This window comes from Delphinus delphis, chromosome 4, assembly GCF_949987515.2.
Source record: "Delphinus delphis chromosome 4, mDelDel1.2, whole genome shotgun sequence".
NCBI lineage: Eukaryota > Metazoa > Chordata > Mammalia > Artiodactyla > Delphinidae > Delphinus > Delphinus delphis.
In genome coordinates, this window is record NC_082686.1 from 63360293 (window position 1) to 63381602 (window position 21310).

The following is a 21310-nucleotide window of genomic DNA, read 5'->3' on the forward strand; positions in this document are numbered from 1 at the left end:
AATATCTTGATGATCAAGGAGGTTTTAGTAAAATAAGAGAAAATATTAGATCAAAGTTGCACTAGGGGTACAAAGTGCTGCAGAAATTTAGAAGAAAAAAAATGAATGTGACATTTGAACTGAGAAACAATATAGGAACTGCTATTTTCAAGGGCAGACTTTCATTACAGGCACCCGTCTCTTTTGTTCTTGTAAGACAAATATAGACCCAAAGCACAGGACACAAATCTTAATAAACAAGTTGGTAGAGCAGTATTTTCCAGAGTGTATTCCACAGTGATCCTGCAAGGCGCTCCATCAGCAAGGACCCCCGGCCCACTGCATGTGGGATGTGCCTGCTAAGCCACCTGCTAACTGTGAGTCACAATGCCCAGCGGCACATGAAAGACTCTGAAGTCTTGCCATTGAAACAAAGGAAGCTCACACACACACGCACACACTCCACAAACCAAGGAACCATTCACTTAGTTTAATTTTGCAGTATTTTTCCTTTTTGGAGTAAATACCTACGAGTAGTGCTTCTTACGAATACTATTTACTTGTTCATTTGTTTTATTTCTTGCCATTTTCACAGATTCATATGGTGGTGATTCTCTGTGCATGTTGAGGAGCAGATTATGTGTTAAAATCTTGGAAGTGCAAGTTGGATGGGGATAGACAGGGTATGTGCTGTTGGAATACTTCCCCACATTATTTTTAAGCCTCCTACACCCATCTATTGCAAATAAGTTCTGCAGTGACAGAAGAGCACTATGTCAAAGGAAGTTCTTCAATAAATATTTGATGGGCGTGATCCTTCACAGGTAGTATTTGTTTCATTATCTTTATTTTAATTATCTTCCATTACTTTTCTATGAAGATATAGAGGAGGCATTTTGAAATCTATCATCTTCACTACCTGCCATCTTCCTGGTAAATGTCAGTGATCCTGGGCTTTGTCTTTGGCCCCTTCTCTTTGCATCTTTACCCAGAAGCTTCATCTTCTCCCAAAGCCTCTTCCAGCAGCTTTGTTCCCTCTACATTCTCTCATAAGCCCTACACACCAGTGTAGGAACAGGGCAGCTGTTAGCTGCCTGGAACCCAGGAACAGGGCAGCTCATAGCAACATAAACGCATGCATGTCGGTGCCAACAATCATGGCTACATCATCGGTTTCCCTGGCCCTCATTCATCACCGGTCAAAACGGTTTTGATCTTTTGAGGTCAACAGAGCTGAAGTACAGAGTGGTTAAGAATGTAGAGTCTAAACCAGACTGGGTTCAAATCTAAGCTCCATCACTTAAAATTGAGTAACCTTATACAAGATTTTTACCTGTTTTTCAGTTTCCCTATAATGTAAAATGAAAATATGAAAAATGTGACCTCATAGGAGTGTTGTAAAGATTAAGGTTAGAATACTGTTTGATACTTGATTAGAATTCAATAAAATTTAACACACATGAAATAAAACAAAATGAATAGACTTCCAAAAAGCCTTCTCTGATAAACTTATTGGAGTTAATTATTTCTTCTTTGGCATTCCCTTAGTGAATTAATCCAACCTGTTATTCACTGACAATGTTGTGTTTTCTACTATCTACAGTTTTTTTTACTGCCATAAACTCTAAGATATGAGCTCATGAAGGTAAGGGCTGTCATATTCATCTTTTTGGAAGTAACTGGATGTAACTGGTTTTCAATTCACGTGCGTTGATTTGAAAAATGGGGATGAGGTGCAAATGAAAAATAAGTGAAGCACAATTAAATATGAAGAAGAACAAAGCAGACTTGGAAGAGAACATTTACATCTGGATCCAACGTAAGTGTTATCTAGTTGGCTAACTTTTTTTTAAACGAATGTACAACATATTTAATATTGTGATGTGGACTTGACCCTATCATCTAGGAAGGTCTCAGCACAGGTAGCTTAATGAAGTGTTAGGTGAGAAGCTGTCCCATCCCCTATTAAGCAGTGTATTGTCTAAATGAGTTTAATTACCATGCAAATTACTATGAGCTCATATGCCCAAGGCCTAAAACATATCAGATGGCGGGTCTAAGAGAAATTCAGTAAGCCGTGTTTCTCTTTGCAGGAATGTTTCTTTGTAATAAGGAAAAAAAAATATGGTGAGTGTAACAAGAATGAAGTGTTATAATTCCTAGTGAACTTTGGCTAAACTAGTGAAATCACAGGAGCTGCTAAAAACTGTAGTAGACTTACAATATAGTTAATTTTTAGCAAATCATTTTCAAAAATTATTTATGAACTTGTTTGTTCTCCTTCCTCTAAAAACTGACTGCAAATGACTAAATACCTAAGTCCTGTTTTCCTGTGCCCATGAATGCTTGGAAAAGGGCTGTATCACTCACGACACCAGGGAACACTTTGGGGTGTGGGCATGGAATGGATCTGGAAATAAAAGATCTATATTCTAAGGTCAACTTATTAAATATGTGATCCTGGACAAGTCACGTAATATCTCGGAGTTTCAATTTTTCTCTTCTGTAATAAAAGATAATAATACCAGTCATGAGGTTACAATGTGGAGAAAATGATTTTAAGTGTTTTCAAAATTCATACAAACATAGATATCATCACATAAATGCCTTTTTAAAAAAAAAAGAAACAGCTACCTTCCTGTTCTTGCTTTCATCTTTACATGGAGTTGGAGTCTCTCAAAACATTAACTTCTTAATCTAAAGCACTGTCCAACTAATGACCCACTCCCTTCCTGGAACATCGCAGTCCTTACAACGTAACCTGACACAGAGCAAGATATCCTGAAGGTGCTAAATAAATATGGATGGGATGAGACTGAAATTTCAATACTCTACTTGTTTGAACATCTTTCCAAATACTGACCAAATTACAATGTAATGGGATAGGACCATCTGTTACCTAGTCAATAAAATGACCTGATAGATTTAACTTTTACAAGGTATCTAATCTACTCAGAGTTATGAATAAACTGGGAAGCAAGCACATGAATTCAGATTAGATTTCTAAGATTTTTTCAGCAAAACTGTCACCAAAATGTGCCTAGGATAAGTCATATCTTGTGAACAACACCCCAGAGAGGCCTGCTCCTATAGCAGCTTTCAAACTTTCTTGACTGGAGCCCTCAGCAAGAAAGATATTACATCATGGCTCACAGATAAAACAAACAATATTTTACTATGTGCAGTGCACTCTGATATATTTTATCCTATCCTACCTGTTATGTGCTATTTTATTTAACAAAAATAACGTTCCTCACAACCTGTTGCTGGGTTGTGACCCGTTATTTGGAAAACACTGTGCTAAATACCCAGTGCTGTCTAAGTGTGTAACTGTTTCATAGTCCATATGCTTATTTGGAGAGGTGAGGAAATCAGACCTAGGTGCCTGAGAAGTGCATCCTTCAAGGAATGAATGGGTGGTGTCAGCAGTAAAACAGATTACAAAATCAGGACGAACTGTGCGCTTCACTACAGAGAATTTTTGTTATGTTTTCTTTTAATGGTTGTATGCAGGGCCAAAAAGACTGATAATGTGCTTGATTTTCTCCTTTACTTCTACAGTGACTGAAAAACAGGTTTACATGGGTAAAGGAATGTTAATATGATGTTTCAGTAACAGGTCCAATAATAGGACTCAGTGAACTATATCACTCTTTTCTGTTTAGTTGGGACTAATGGGTGAAACTTAAAGGGAGTTAAATATCTCTTTAATTTAAAGGAGAATTCTTTTTTTTTTTTTTTTTTAATTTGAAGGCATCCAACTGAGGAATGTGCTCTCTTATGGACTATTGGAACTTGTGTGTTTCTCATCAGGCTGTATGAAGCCTGAAAAAAGATTTGCCAAAGCTCTTACGGAGAAGGTTCCAACACTGGGTAAAAAGAGTAGATGAAACATGTAAACTGTGCTGATGCCAGTTCTGTAGCTATTAGTCACCTGTGGCTATCGAGCATTTGAATTGCGGTGAGTGTGACTGAGGAAGTGAATTTTTAGGTTTTGATTTTAATTAATACAAATATAAATTTAAATAGCCACGGATGATTTGTGGTGGACATACTGGACTGTGCAGACATAGAGAAACCAATGCTCTGATTATCTGATAAATACGACAGTTGCTAATACATTATATCATCATAATCCATGAAGCATTCTAAATACTAAAAAGTGACCTAGAACCCATGAAAAGTGGCAAATACTTGGTATACCCAGAATCGGTATATTAAAAACAGAACAGTTCTAAGACTATGGACAAATTTATGCCAGCTTTGAGTTTTGGTTTTTACACCTTTCTGATGCCAAATAGGTTTTTTCCAATTTTCCAACTGACACCTCTGACCTCACTGACTCTTATTAGTGCTTTTCAAGAAGTCATGCTCCAAATTCCAGCTGATGCGTGCAGGTCAAATTTAAGATACTGAAAAGGAAATTCTGCTAGTCCCTTGAAAATGGAGCTGCTTCTAAGACAAGGAATGTTTTTGTAAACGGGATAACTCCTTCTTAATAAAAATTCATTTGCATCTGATTCCCTCTATGTTGTAAGAAGCTCTTGATTATATGACATGTCTATTGACTTACAAGGAGAACTCACTCCATATACAATAAGTAATTTGTGATGTTCCCAAAATAGAGGTGAATGGACAAGGATAAATGATCTGCTTTAGAAATTCAATCTAGGTCATTTAAAAGGACAGCTGTGCTGAAGTATAGCCAATCACATTGAACTAAGAAATTGCTCTTTCCTTGATATTCCCAGTGAGCAGCAGGATACCATACAAGAGACCAATCAGCGGATTTTAGCATCTCTTTTTTATATGCAAACAAATCACAGGAAAATTTGCCTTTGCATCCCTGAGCCTCAGGTTAGAGACTCCCCCCATCGGATCCTTTTCAGTAACCTCCCTGGAAAATGAAAAGTTTTGCCTTGCTTGCAGTCAGCCCTGGGCTTTGAGCAAGAATGAGAGAGGTTATTATTTAACAGTTTGTATAGGAGTAGAGTTTGAGGGGATTCCAAGAAGTCTGGAGTTTACAGACATGGGGGGCACCTAGGGATAAGTCCTGCACAGTCCACTGAGGACTAGGAAATGAGGTTGACCTCTGAGAACGAAGCAAGTTGGATACAGAGATAACGTGTGTGCGCTGGCCACCTCTAGAAAAATACCAGGTCATGATATTTATAAACACGTGAACAAAGAGGTTTGAGAATTCTATATAACTTCCATCAAGGTGAACTAGGGAAAGCAATGCAACAGTTTCACTGAAATTTAATAAGCTGGATTCCAAGCAATTATTGGGCATCTTGTCCAGAGAAAAGCTGAACAAAGTGAGAAAGATTAGCCTGGGCTGTAGAAAGAGAAACCAAAGGACCAGAAGCTGCTAGAGTATCTAAAACTGCTAAAGAGATAGTTCCTGTGCCAAAAACTGGCTCAATTTCTGTAACAGGTATATACATTACAGCAGAGTGTTTAAAAACTGGAGTCTGCCACCAGATTAGCTGAGCTTTAATTCATACTATTTTCTTAGCTTTAGGTGACTTATTTGCATCTCTGTGACTCAGTTTTATATTCTGTGAAAATAATAATAAGATCTATCATTAGGGTTTCTGTAAAAATAAATGAGTTAATATATATCAAGCATTTGGGACAGTGCCTGGCCCATAGTGAGCCCTCAATAAATGTTTATAATCATCACATCAGAGATGGATATATGATTTATGCCAAATATATATGTGACTTATGCAAGTAATTATCCCTGTTTGAAGTCCAGGGGTACTAAGCAACTCACTGTCCCACGTGAATTGGCCTAGAAGGAGGGATGCACTGGCAGGCTGATTTTACTATTCTGATCCTTGTATCACTTTAAATTTATAACTTGACATTTTCGCTTATAGTTCAGTCTTTGCTGAGTTTTAATATTATCAGTCAGCTTTCTAAATCCAATCAACTCCGGCCACTGGTAAGATTGACATTTTAACCACTGAGGTTGAAAGCTAGACCCAGAACCTTGATCAATTCACTCAAGGTATGCTAACTGTAAGGTCTTTTGGTAAACAGCTAAAAAGCCATCTCCTGAAAACCCCCATCTATCTTCTTTCAAACACCAGTAATTGACAGCTGAGATTTTCCCAGATGCCAAGTGGTTTGGGGAAAAAGAGAATAAAAAAAGGAATAGAATATCTTAGAGGTGGTTAGACTTGCAGAAAGTTGCCTATGAACAAGCTGTATCAATCACTAGGGTTTGCCATGTCTTGTCTAACACTTGAGGATCTTGGCAATGCCTGGAGACCAAGACCTGAATGTACACAAAAGAGCACACAAAGAGGTCAGTGATTTTTAGTTCAATCGTTAACAAATTCCTGCTTCAGATAAACCCATCAGCATGCTAAGTCAGGCCTCACCTTTCACTGTTAAAGGGGCACCATGCGGGTTAAAGAGCCATTTTGCTTCTTTCAGGAAAAACAAATGACTTCTGATATACCCTGCCGCATGTGGTCTAGTCGGAAAAATTCCAGGGTCTCCAATGCCATTTTTAAGATTGCTCTGGACTTCATGCTACCAGGCCATGCAACTATCCTCAGCTGCATTTTCCTTTCCTTTCTTTTCTTTCTTTTTTTTTTAAAGATTTCCTGTAGCTGGGTTGATATTGGGCAAGTTCTCACAGGATTCTGGGCCAAGGACTATATTGTAGCCCCTAAGTATCAAGGGTTCTATTTAGTTGCCTCTGTTTATATGGAATTTTCTTTTCTTAATAACTCAAGTCCAGTTATAAAGGAGCAGAACTGAGCCCATGAGGTAAGATAAGGCTGCCGAAGAGGAGTTTGACAGAGACTCCACAACTAGGGAGATAAGAGCAGCTGCCACTCTGGCAAGGAGGTGAGACTAGCCCACCTCCTGCCCAGCAGTGCCACACCAGTGCTCTGAACATTAAGCCAAGTTTACTGCCTCCCCTGTGAACTAGGCCAGTCACATTTGAGAACATCTGCCACAGCCTTAATGACAGAGCCTGTGGGAACCTAATGAGTTCCCTCCACACCTGTGCGGCTCTACCAGGCAGCTGTTTCCCTCTCCTCTATCTCCTTTCTCGGTCCTCCCCCTTCACGTGTGCTCAGTGCCCCATCTTTCCCATAGGATACAGCCCGATTCTCCTACTAGTTCTGTGTTTTTGTTAGGATTGCATTTATCTCCATTTACATGGCACTTCAAGGCAGTGGAGACCAAAAGCATAATGTCTTTCAGGTTGCTCAAGCTTCACCATTTGCTATGCAAGAGGGTGAGGGTTGGAGACTGAGAAAATCAATCAGAAGAATCCACAGACTAAGAGATAGGGGAGCAAGAAAGGCGAAAATGAGAAGAGCTGCTTCCCTGTCCTTGCTGACAGCTCTCAGACGTGAATATGGTAATTAACAAAGCCACGGAGGCTCTTCACAGTTTAACTAGGTATGGAATCTCTCTGATCAAATCATTTTCTGACTCAGAAAGCTGCCCAATGGAAGAGGTAAAGATGGAAACAGAAGACCTAGTATTCCTTAATAAAATGACTTTAAAAATTATGGGAATTCTGATTACATCAGAAGTGTAAAATTGTAGTATGGTGCATGATAGGAAGGACCTTAATAACTGTGAACTTTGGTGAGTTATTGAACTTCTCTGAATTTCCATTTCTTAATTTGGTAAATGAGGATAATTATATGGATTTGCTGAGGTCATAAGAAATAAATTATACACACTATATAAAGAGTGTCACAGAGTACCTGGCATAGACCAAGCACTCGATAAACGTTGGTATTATTATTATCACAGAAAGCCCATTTCTCATGGCTTTACTATAGGCATTGGAAGAACATTTGTTCTCATTACATATTTTTTCAGAATAATTAATCCTCTGGATGACAGAAGGGAAGTGAAATACCCCCTAAATGAGAAAAAGATACTTAAAATAATTATCTCATTTGTTAAGTAATCAAAAACTACTAGTTGAAATTTTAGAGTTATATGGCTAACATAATGGGGGATTTTGTGATTATCCATTTTAGTCAGTTCAAAAACCAGAAGTAAGAATTATATGTCCTATGATAAATAAAAGCCATGTGGTGTGATAAAACTCTGACTAAACCAGTAGTCTGTGTTAGAAATTATCCCCCATTTATACACATGTACTGTCCAATGTGGTAGCCATTAACCACTTGTGTTTATTGAACATTTGAAGAGTAGCTGCTCACAAGCTGAATGTGCTGTATTAAAATACACACTGGATTTTTGAAGACTTAGTATGTAAAAACGATTTTAAAATATCTTATTAATAATTTTATATTGATCACAGGTTGAAGTGATAATATTTTGGATACACTGAATTAAATAAAGTATATTACTGAAATTAATTTCATCCATTTCTTTTTACTTGCTTTAACTTGTCAACTAGAAAATTAAAAATTATATGTGGGTCCCACTGTATTTCTTTTGCATGGTGCTGCGCTAGACCAATGGTCCTTAGGAGTTTTTATACATACATAAATACACTTATACTATGTTTATAAATGTCACCCAAGGAGCTTGAAAAAAATTCACATTCTTGGGCTCTCAGTGGTTCTTATTCCAATGGCCAAGAAATTTGCATTTTCAGTAAGAGTGGATATTTCTGATGCACATAGTCACTGGACCATACTTTGAGAAACACTGCTATAGACTAATGTATCCTAAGTTGAAACACAATGCTAAGAAACATAGGTATGACTGGAGGGATGTTTATAGACAACAAATAGACTACTATGAAGGCAGAAAAGGAAGGGGAGAAGCATGATGGTAGAATATGCCCATGGACCTGCTTTCAGGATCTTTTCACTATTGAGGGTGAAGATAAGTCTCTCCTTCTCCCCCGTGTTCTAGCCTGGATGGGGGGAGGAGGCAAGAAAAGTCTGCACCAAGAGGAACTCTCACTAATAAACTGTAAAATGTGAAGGTAAGTTTTACAAGGCTATAGTGAATAAAATGATGTCTTAGCTAACACTGTTACTTCTTTTACCTCTGCAAATTGGCTGGTGGTAATACGTATAGGTGGTATAGATCAAAGTTTGAAGACGAGAAATATTCCAGATAGTCTCTGCATCCCACTTCTCCCATGGTATACTCTAGTCACTATTCATATAGTAATTACATGCCAGGTACCAGGTAACAGAATTGTAATCATTAACTATGAGTTACTGCAGAAACATAGAACCCCTCCCCACCATGGCTAGCATATAAGGCCCTTTCTTGGCTGCCACAGGGGGGGAAATCTTCCAAATATAGAAGACAGACTCTAAGTGGGAAACAACTCATTCAACAAACCCAAGTCATCCTCCACTGATGTCAGATCCTTCTTTGAGATTCTCCTACTACCAATGCCCTTTTATTTCTTTCCCACTGACATAACGTCTTTGTTTCAACTAGTCTTTCCTCAGTTTGCTCCCCTATTATGCTATTGTGTCTTCTGCTGTCTTTCCCTGCCCAGCTCACAGGAGGTGCAGCACTGATAAAGTTGTGCTGACTGGACCACGGTTGTCCAAGCCCAACAGGGCATCCCTTTTAAGATCGCCTTTCAAAGCCACAAATCAGCTGAATGACAAAGCTGTGGCCCTGGCTGGGGATTTTTGCAATCAGGTTCCATCTTCATTTTGCTGTACAAGCCAGCTGGGCAAACACCTCTCCCACTGAGTGTAGCGTGCCCTCACAGTGAGATATGAAGTACGCTAAATACAGTTCTCGGGGATGAGAAAGGAATTCCTGGTACAGAGAAGGGCCTCGTGGAAACACTTGGTAGCATACTTTCAGACTTAAGTTAATTGTTTAGGTTTTCCTCCAAGTCTAAATGGTTTTACTCTAATAACTGTAAAGAAATCATACAATTATTGAGTTGGATAATATACTGAGGTTGTTGAGTCCAATTTTCCATGTAAAATAGAATCCTAACTGGATGTTACACATCTTGAGTGTAAACAAGAATAATCAGCTAAGTTCCCCACATTGCTCCTAGAATTTTCATGAATTAACCCATTTTACTCCTCATTACAAGCATTACTAGATTCTGCCCTACCTTTACAGGTGATAAAACAGAGACATAGAGAAATTAAGTAACTTGCTCAGGGTTACAGATTGAAGGTATGAGCTGGCATTTGGACGCAGGCAATCCACTTCTAACTATAATACTAGGGAGGATTACAACTTAAGACAATTCATCTGTATCTTCCAGACCCCAATGCTATAGTTTTAGGCTAGTAAAAGTTAGGTTCAGGACTCTTTTAGAAAGTACTGAGAAAGAGAAGCTTTCTCTCTTTCCCACGACTGGCTACTGAAAGACAGGATATAATTGTGAAACTTGGCAACCTCCTTGGCACTGCCTTGGTGATCCAGAGATGATCTAAGGAGCCCCTGGATTCAGCTGTGCCTGATGGGAATTTACTCCTGTCTGTGATAGATGAGCCAATGGATTATTTTTAAGCCAGGTTGGGTCGTCTTTTCTGTCATTTGAAACAATAAGTCCTTAATAAGTAAGCGACTAAGCAACTGACTTAAAGGTCTCAGCTTCTAATGCTTAATGCAGTATCTTGCACATATTAGAAATACAATAAATGTTAGTTTTCATTTTTCCTTATATAATTTTCAAGAACAATGATTATATACTATGTTTCTCTATTTTTCACAGTGCCTAGAAAAGGGCTGAAAACATTAAAAAAAAATTGTTGATCTGTCAATATGTTGACAGATAGTTGAGAACTATACCCAGGGGAAATTAGACAGTAGGAATGTACCCAGTCATCTTTTCCACTTCTAGCTCTGTGTGGGAACACGAGAAGGAAGTGCTTTCAGCATGGTTCACAGGGGAGACTCTCCCTACAGGATTCTACAGATTGAACTTGACGCATAGACATAAACTTGCCAGACTCACCCCAGGGCCACCTGATTAACCAAAGGGCCAGAAAGTATCTCCAGAAGAAAGACTTAACGGAGCTAGGGAAGTGGAAAACAGTTCACTGAAGTCCCTGGCATCTGCCCGAGGGCACAGCTGGAGATATTAATAATCATTTCCCTCATCAGACCACAGAAAATGAGCACAGAGTGAGAGAGGAAAAAAAACAAGTGTTTTGCTGCCTCCTGTTTGAATTAATCTCTTCTGACAACTGCTGATACGGGTTTGTGATTCGATCTTCCGTATGTCTAGCTCTATTGGTCAATTAAGTGCAGAGGGTGACTGGGGGAAGCAGTGATGCTCAGCCTGATTACGAGAGGAAGCATCACACAGCATTTAGAACATGCAAAGCAGTCCACTGAGCTGGGCTTAAATGGAGCCAAGCAGAGCAAGAGTGGTGGCCGATACTGACAGGAGGGTCAGGGAAGAGTCGTGGAACCTCAGTTCTCAGAGCACTAATCGAGCCAGCTACACATGAGTCAGCTTCCCAGGAGCAATAAACTAGTTGCTGGAGAATTACGTAGGGGATCCAAGGCTGGTGCAAAATTAAGTCCCCTTTCAACCAATTTACATCTTATTCTCCAGATTGTCCAATTAATAAACCACTTTTGATAAAATGTCACAAAACTGAAAACAGGAAATAAAGTGGTATTTAACTTGGAGAGTACAATTTATACATTTGAAGAGACTGTCTAAAACACAGTTAAGAAATGGGACAGGAGGACAATTAAGTACGAGGAAAACAACATAGAAGGAATACAGCTCACACATTACTCCGCAGTAATGAGAACACTTGGGAAGTGTGAGTCCTAGTCCTACCTTTGCTAATGGCTTGTCGGTTACTTGGCAGCAAGAAGCTTTGCTTCATTGTCACTTCCTCATTTCCAAGAAGGCTGATGGAGGCAGTGGGGCGCTTTGTAGTCTCATAAATACAAAATCAAACTTGACCTAACACCTCAAGAGAATGTTTGACTGCAGTGACGGCAGCCCCAAATTTGTTATGAATTTAATACTGAAGTACCTCATATGACTATTGAATAGAATAGCTAATAAAAATGACTGTACACCATTTTAGAAAAGAATGTTCTACATCAACACATGATAATCATCATAGCAGGCAGCAGCACATTTCAAAGTAATATTATGTCAAGCAGCAGCTATGATTTCCAGGATGTAGCCACAACTTATAATGCCATAGAACATTAGTACATCTCTTTTCCATTTAGAAACGATCTGATTTAGCATTAATTCCCAGTAATTTACCTAAATTCTGAAAGAAAGAAAGATGACTGATATTTGAGCAACACATGCTTATGATTTAGGAAGTAACAGCAAATGTTTCAGTTGTTAAAAATACAATGGAAAAACACACGTTGGATCCAAACTAGTTGGGTATGCTCTTAATTGATAGAGTAACCATCCCAGAGTATTAATACAGGGATTTATATCACTCTGAAGGAAAGACTGATAGCCTAGCAAAGGCTGCATTGTAGGCACCATACTCTCTGACATTTTACGATGACTTGGAAAAGCAGATATGTATATCAGGATTATCAATTCATTTCCCATTTCCCAAAAGAAGCAAAGCTGAGGCATAATAGAATCAAGGTGCAAAATGAACTCCAGGTCATTTTAAGCAAGTCAACGAAAGAAAATCTAGTGTGGACAAATATAAACTGCTTTGCCTTGGTCCACCACTTCCCCATAAGTACCAAGTGGAGAGTGTAATTTTACAGCATTATATCCTTAGAAATCATAATTTACTACATGCCTCATTATGATTCATCAATGCGTTGATGGTGCCAAGAGTGCCCATGCATTCTCAGGCTTAATATAAGTACAGTGGTGTGAGCAAAGATGGTCATAGAGATGCTCCATTCTATGATTGTCATGGAATATATTAATATATATAAATTGCTACATGAATATATATATATAAATATATATACATTTATACATGAATATATATACACATACATAAATATATATAAATATATACATAAAATATATATGCATGTATACATGAATATATATAAATACATACATTTATACATGAATATATATAAATATATCTACATTTATACAAGAATATATAAAAATATATATGCATTTATACATGAATATAAATAAATATATATGCATGTATACATGAATATATATGCATTTATACACGAATATATGATTTATACATGAATATATAAAAATCAATATACATTTATATATGAATATATATACATATATTTATACATAAATATATACATAAAATATATACCTTTATACATAAATATATACACATTTATACATAAATATATATAAATATACATTTATACATAAATATATATAAATATATACATTTATACATGAATATATAAATATATATACATTTATACATGAATATATACATAAAAATATATACATTTATACATGAATATATACATAGACTATATATACATTTATATATAAATATATTCATAAAATATGTATACATTTACACATGAATATATATAAATATATACATTTATACATGACTATATCATATTTATACATAAGTATATAAATATATACACTCTATATATTTATACATAAATATATACATAAAATATATACATTTATATATAAATATATATATTCATAAGTATATATAATTATACATAAATATATATACATTTATACATAAATATATATATATGTATACACATAAAATATTTATTTTAACTCTGGCCATCACATGTAAAGATGTTGACAATATCTAGATCAAATGAAGATGGTAGAGAACACTTGGAACACTGTCCACTGAAGAAAAATTGAAGAAAGTGAATCAAAGGAGGGTGTGTTTGAGGGAAACAACAACAAGATAATCAACTTAACTATTTTAAAGACTTTTTAATGGGGAAAATATTTAGACTTATTCTGAGTGGATCCACAAGTAAAAACAATGGGTAAAAACTTCAAAGAAAGAGACTTTGGCTCAAATGAAGAGATCTTTTAACAAGTAGAATGATTTTCCTAATAAATGAGTAGAAGGAGCTCAAAAGAAACAATGCAAAAACTCACACAGTAAAAGAGATTTCAATTAAGCATCTGGACTAAATGACTTCTGAAATCACTTCCAATTCTATGATTCCTTGATTCTATCACAATAGGAGAATTCTATAACTATTATTGCCCATCTAGAGGAAACATGCTAAGTCTTGAGATGTACGAATCTCCCAGTTAACTATAATGATGACAAATACAGTATAACATTAATAGAGTTAAATATAAATACATTTTATAAGTATATGGTAGAATGAATAAAATCTAAGGATAGCCCATCATGGTTTTTTCTTAAAGACTGAATCATCTATAAAAGAAGGAATAAATCCTGATTACTATGAAAATATTGTATGTGATAGCATTGTAGAAGGTAATGTTTAAGAGTACAAGCTCCAGATGCTTAGGTGCTCTCACTGAAATCCTGGCACTGCCACCTGCCACATGTATAACCTTGGGATTGTCACTTAACTTCTCTATGCTACTATTTCTCCTATGTAAAATAAGGATAATAATATACCCACATAAGGATAATAATATACCTACATCTCACATTATTGTGAGAATTAAATGAGTCTTAAATAATGAGTCTTAAATACTTAAATAAATTATAAATTATAATTAAATAAATGAGTCTTAAATACTTAAATAAATTCCATGGAAAAATCCTGCATTTTTCTTTAGATAATAGACCAAACCTTTTATTTATCCTTTGGTCTTCAGAAAAGCCTATTCTGTCATAGGTTATTAAAAAAAAAAAAAAAGCAAATCACTCATTGATTTCTCCTCCTCCTCTTTTCTTCACTGCCTTTAATGGAAATGCTAATGTTATCATTCTACTAAGCGTTTCTAGTTTTAGGAATTAGGAAGTAGTATTGCCTAGTCATTGAGAATGTGATCTCTGATTAAAGCTTTAGTTCCAATGTAATCTAGCTGTATGACCTTGGGAAAGTTTCTTATCATTCCCAAGCCTCAGTATTCTCACCTGTAGAATGGAGACATAGTACATATCTCATTGAGTTTTGTAAAGAATAAGGTACACATTAAGTGCTTAGCATAATTATACAGGTATTCTACATTGTCTTTATATCAAAATAGGCCAGCCATTGGAAAGTTATTAATTTTGGACAAATACAGCATAATCTTCCACAGAGCTAACTTTATGGTCTATAGTATAATAATATTCTTCCATTGTTTACTGAGGGTAGAAATAACAAACTTCACAATAAAGCGTGGTTTTGGATTTGCTATAACACAGTTAAAGGCATTCTCCATTATAATACTAAGTACTCTGTCTTTAAGATTTCATAAAATAACTTCATTTTAGCATGTATTACCACAAAAAAATGCTTGTGTCTCTCGAATAGACTTCTGAATTCTATCAGTTAATGAAAAAATAGACTTCTCTTTTTTTGTTTGGCTTCCAGCTAATGAAAAAATAGACTTCCCTTTTTTGTTTTGGCTTCCAGGAAACTCAGAGCATATTTTACATTCATATTTGCTTCATACTTTTTCCCAAGACTTTTTTCTATTATGAATATTGCATAAATATTGCTGATAAGCTGATTCAAATATTTTGTAATGTGATCCAGAGAAGACATTATTTTTAAAAGTACAATGTGACTAGAATTTATCCTATATCACAAAATATTAAAATACAAGTTTTATATTTTATATAAATATACATTAAAATTATATATAGCTAATATACCTTCCAAAACAATAAACAAAGGACAATGCTTACTGCTAGTATAGGTGTGGAAAGAATGGCATCTTGGAAAGAAAGGCATACAGCCTAGTGTTGGTAAAAAAAAATCCATTAAGCAAACTGGCAAATCTTTATAAATGGCCTTAAAAATGTAAAACTAACTCAAAAAGAAATTTTGTTTCTAGAAATCTATTATTTCTAAGAAAATAATCATAAATAAGAATAAAAGTTTATGTACAAATATATTCACTGAAGCATTAAAATTGTAAAAATATTTTATGGAACTCTCTCCAACCAAAGGAAATCATGAACTAATGAAATGCATGTAATTACAATTGTCATTATTTTACTTAAAAGAATAATGTTAAGTGGAAAAAGAAACAAAAAGCAAATTCTGCTTAAAGTGATGTTGAAAAATCATACTTAGACATACAGATGTAATATTTTAAAAGACTGGAAGGAAATACGTCAAAATATTAACATCCTTTAAATCTTGGTAATAGGATTACCAATGGTCTTTTTTTTTCTTTTGATTTTTCTGTGTTTTCAAATTTTACACAATGAATATCACATTAATCAGAAAAAGTAAACAGAATTTTTTTTCAGGAAAAAATCAAATGTGAAAGGGGGAAAACATGAAGAACTTTGATATTATACTAATTAAGCGAGTTTTATTCGAAAGCATGTCTAGGCAAAGGAATGTATTATCCCGTTTTACTACACCTTGAGATCAGTGTATTTAAGATGATTTTGAGTTCTGAGATAATGTACATTAGCCAAAACACCCCCAGTTCCATAAAGCACTAAAAATTATGGAAGAAATAGTTGGGAGAAAACTTGACAATCACAGTTAATCTTATTCATTATGGAGCTTTTCAAGGTGTTGGCCCAAACTATCTTATGTTGAATTGATTCTAGTAGCACTCTCCAAGGTCAGCAGATTATGTATTAATGCTTTTCCTGCTCAAAGAAGTTGAATGACTCACTCAAGTTCACTCACAGCTCTCACATGTGGAATTTAGACTAACTCATTCTAATTCCATTCTTTAGATTTAAACTCTTTGGGAAAATCATGGGTCAGGAGACTCATTGTTTTTTAATGTCTGTTATCTCTCTCTCTCTCTCTCTCTCTCTCCCTCTTTCTCTGTCTCTTTAACCACAAGGCAACGTTACCTACACCTTTGCAAACCAGTTAGACTAGTACCTTGAACACTGAGCACATAAGCATTTGTTAAATCAAAGGGAGACTTTTATATTGGCTTGAAGGAAATACCACTCTGCATCTCCTTTACAAAGAATCTCTGTTCATTTACTTTTTAAGAGGAAGAAAAATCCAGTCAAAACTTTCCTTGATTAAACATTTTTTTCTAATAATTAGACTCACTTAGATGTGAACAATAGGACCGCACTTATATTCATAAGAAGAGAGTTCCATGTGTCTCTCATTCCATTTCTCAGTCATGCCGCCCAAAACCAAACAGAAATCAGGTACTGACTGGCTGTGTATGGGGTACATTCTGCAATCCCATGTACTTTGATGCTAGCACCACTGCAGCAGGCAGGCATTCAAAATTGGCCCTGTCACTTTAAATATAATAGACAATAAATCATCTCTCTGAGACAGCCCCTAAGGAAAACAGGGAAAAAATAGAAATAGCATTTAAAAGCCCTTTTCTATTACAATGCCTCTAGGGAGCTTTTAAAATTGGAGTTCTTTTAAAGTGAATTTTATGCTTTTTGGGGCTTTTAAAAGTGCTTCTAGAATTAACCTTGCAATTCGATGACCAAATCTTCCATTAGATCCTTTAATTTGGGGTCTTTGTTATGCTAGTATTGTCATGAGTGCTCATCTTCTCTGAGCTGCTGTCCTTGGAATTCCAGTCAACCTGTTTTCTCAATGCTTTACATATTCTATATATTTCTTGCTCATTTCTCTCCATCTTTTAGACAGTACTTCTTGCTTAGTCTTTCTTTCCTTCTTCCTTTTCTTTTTTCCTTCATCAAATCTACTTTTAGTTACCTCTCCTCCGAGTTACCCTTTGGTCTTTTGTAACTTAGACATAGATAATCCTAATTAGGCAACCATGCAGATGGTTCAGAATTTTCCAATTGGTGGGATGAAGCCACTTTCCTCCTCCTATAGCAGAATTTTCCAAGGCACAGCTGAACCCCATCCATTTCATAAGCCACCCCTCTCTTGTATTTCTGGCCCTTTCTAGTTGATAAGAGAAGAACACCAGGATAGCAAAGAAATCCGATGTACTTTAGTCTGGAAAAGAACCTTAATCAAGTCCTTAAAGGAATGAAAATTAGATATAAATACATAAAGCATAGGTTTATATGAAGGGTCAGGATTTACATTAAGAATAGATGATACAACCATATTCACACACATACACACACACACACACACACACACATATACACAATAGGTGATACAAAAATCACAGCCCTGCCCTTGTATAACCAGTACTCATTACAAAGAATCCAGTCCATATAGCATTGCTTGACCCAAAGAAACGGTATGGCTCAACGGCCTTTACTATACTTACAAATTAAAAATCTATACTGAACAAAACATAGTGTTTCTTAATATTGAAAAACATACACACTCAAGAGACAACAACTGTTTGACACTAGAATGACATGTCTTCTTAGACCCCCTGCTCTGTGATGAAAGGAAGAAGAAATCCAACTCAATATTGAGCTGGTATCTTTTGATAAATTGGGAAGGCCAAAGTATGAAGCAAAAAGCACCGAGAAAAGATTATTCTGACACCTCTTGGATTTATAGACTTCCCAGGGTCCTTAATGGCCATTCATCTCCTATGGCCTGTAAGAGTCACTCCAGCCACCCTCTGGGTGAGTGTTTATTACCAACAAGGCAGCAATCAACTTTTTGCAAGGAATTCACAGAGTGAGATAAAAGCTAAGTCAGTGTTTCTCATAGTGCTTTCTCTGGAACATAAGTCTCAGGGAAAACTCTAAAAACATCCCAGAGGCCCTAAGCGTGGCCAACACTGCATGCCCTGACCCCTCTGCAAGGTCCATTAGCAGAGTAGGAACTGAGAGGTATGACCAGAAAGAAAGCTGTGTAGTTTCCTTTAGCTCAGCATTTACCCATAGCCCATGGCATTCATATTTTAAGGAAAACCGACGATAATTCTTCGAAAACTTTGGAAAGCCTAGACTATAGACTTGCCTAAAAGAAGATCTCATCCGGGAGAACTATTTTGGAATTTTGGCCTCCGTGATGATCGTTAAGTCAAATGATTAGATGAAGAAAAATAGTTAAGAAGGAATACTGCAGGTTTGTGTTAATGATTTCCACCACTAAAAGAGAGAGAGGTGTACCAACACATCACAGTCATTAAAAATGACCCATCAGTGGACAGCAAATGACATACTGGGGAACAAGTGCCAGAGAAAAATCAAAGAGGTATAGGTCATGTTTTATTTCACTTGCAGCTCCTAACCAAACCTGATTAAAGTAAATCCCTTTTTTACAGCCTGTGGAGTCTATAAGATTATGGTGCTAATGGAAGTGTGATTCGATCCGTCAGTAATGGTCCATGTCGGGACCCTGGCGCCTGTGACGAGTCCATTTTTTAAGACGTATTTATTGTTTTTTTTTCTCCCTTCTGTCTCTGCATTGCGGGGTTTAATTGAACAGCTTAAAGTGATTCTTCTTCAAGGCCCATTAATTGATTTTATTTGTGTATTCTCTAGGGGTCAAGGAAAAGGGAAAAGGAAAAAAAACACAATAAAATTGCAGCTCTGGTTTTCACTGTCATATTCCCCCTGGCAACTTATAGCTCTAATTTTGTGCTTCTTCCCTCTGCCTCAGTCTCTTTTCTTATGATTTTCACAAGGTGCAACTGTATACGATGTTGTTTGGTTTTATATTTCATTCGAATGGTGGTCACCTTTAAGAAAATAATAAAGTGTATCCAAATCTGATACACCATGTAGTATCGAGGAGTTCTTCATGATAAACCCTACTGAAAGGGGAAGATTTCAGTGAAACAGTCATAAGACCTTGTATTCTTTTGGTGCAACAAAGCACCATGGCATTTTCTATCTGTCATGATAGGACAAAGCCTCTTAAGTTTGAGATGGTGACATATATATGCACGTGGTGAGTTCATATTTATTCACAGACCCCACCACCAGACCTGAGTGGTCTTAGGCCTGTTAAGTAAGAATGAAGATGGTATACAGATTGCAAAATAGTATACTCAGGAAGTGGAGATTACAGACAGAAATAGATTCATGCCAACATGTCATGACATCATAGCTCAAGAGATTTTGTCCTATTGCATCAGTGTCTATGTCACTCTACTATGTCACACAACATAACTATCATTTTTGAATGTCTATTTTTATCAGGCAGTAGCTAATCCTTACAAGGATCTTATGAAGCAAGTATTACGTTCACCATTCAATTGTCAAGGCCTGAGTCTCAAAGATGTGAAGTAATCTGCCAAGGTCATAGGTATAGGGTTTAAATATGGCTCCAATGACTCTACTTTTCCAATATTTGGATATACTATTGCCTTGGAAGCTTAGTTTGCAATGGCTTTTATTCCATTAAAGATGAAAATATAATAAAGTCATTTAGACAGAGGGATATAAATTATAAATATATATTAATTATATATGTTATCTATAAAATATATATATATTTTAACCACTCTTCCCCAGTGTAGGTGCTAAACAAACGTTAGTTGAATGATCAAACAAGATGCCTGCCCCATCACTATTATATTTCACTGCTTTGTGGGCACTGTGCAGACAAGGCTGGCATAAAACATGAAAAAATGACAGGGCAAGTGAACACCAAGTTGTACCCCAACACTTGGTAGGCAAAGTACCTCCAATCTGTTGGTCATCTTTTTGTTTCTTCTCATGCAATATCCTTCTCTCTGCTCAATTCCTGTCCCTTATCCCAATTCCTTCGACAAAGTTCCTGAAGATTCTTCAGCTTAGGTCTTTCATTAAAATGTAGGTCAAATGTATCTTCAACCCACCCTAGTGAAAATATGCCATTGGCTTCTGTTCCCATCTAGCTTCCCCTGAAAGTTTTGAGAGAGATGGAGAGTTTAAGATTGAGATTGAGAGAAAAGTTGGGGGAGGGGATTATATAGGCGAGAATATATCAGAAGAAGTGTTTTTGTTTGTTTGTTTCCTTGTTTTATTTTTATCAATAGCTGAGAGGAGAAAGTGAGTGACAAGTTCCAAATTTACTTCCAGCAGATCAATAGAACATCTTCAAGTAAAAAGAACATGTATTTGGGAGCATGTCAGTAAACTGTAAATCACAGAAGGGCAATCCTCCTGTTAAAGGGGTGCAATCTATGTTCCCTACAGCCGTACAGTTCAGAGAAAACACCATCCCATCTCTCATCCATACACAGCTATGCCTCTTCTCTCTTCCCTCTGCCTAGGACATCACCCTTCCTGGGACTCCTTTACCTCCACACTTTTGACGACATTTACTAGTTTTGTGAGACTCTGTTCAGTTATCACTTCCATGATTATGTCTATTTCCTGATAGACACTAGCAGTAAATCCTTCAAAGGTCCAGTAACAAAGAGTGCTGAAGAGAGCTTGTCCCATTCTGAAGTCAGGTGTAGCAACTAGGGATGGTTGGA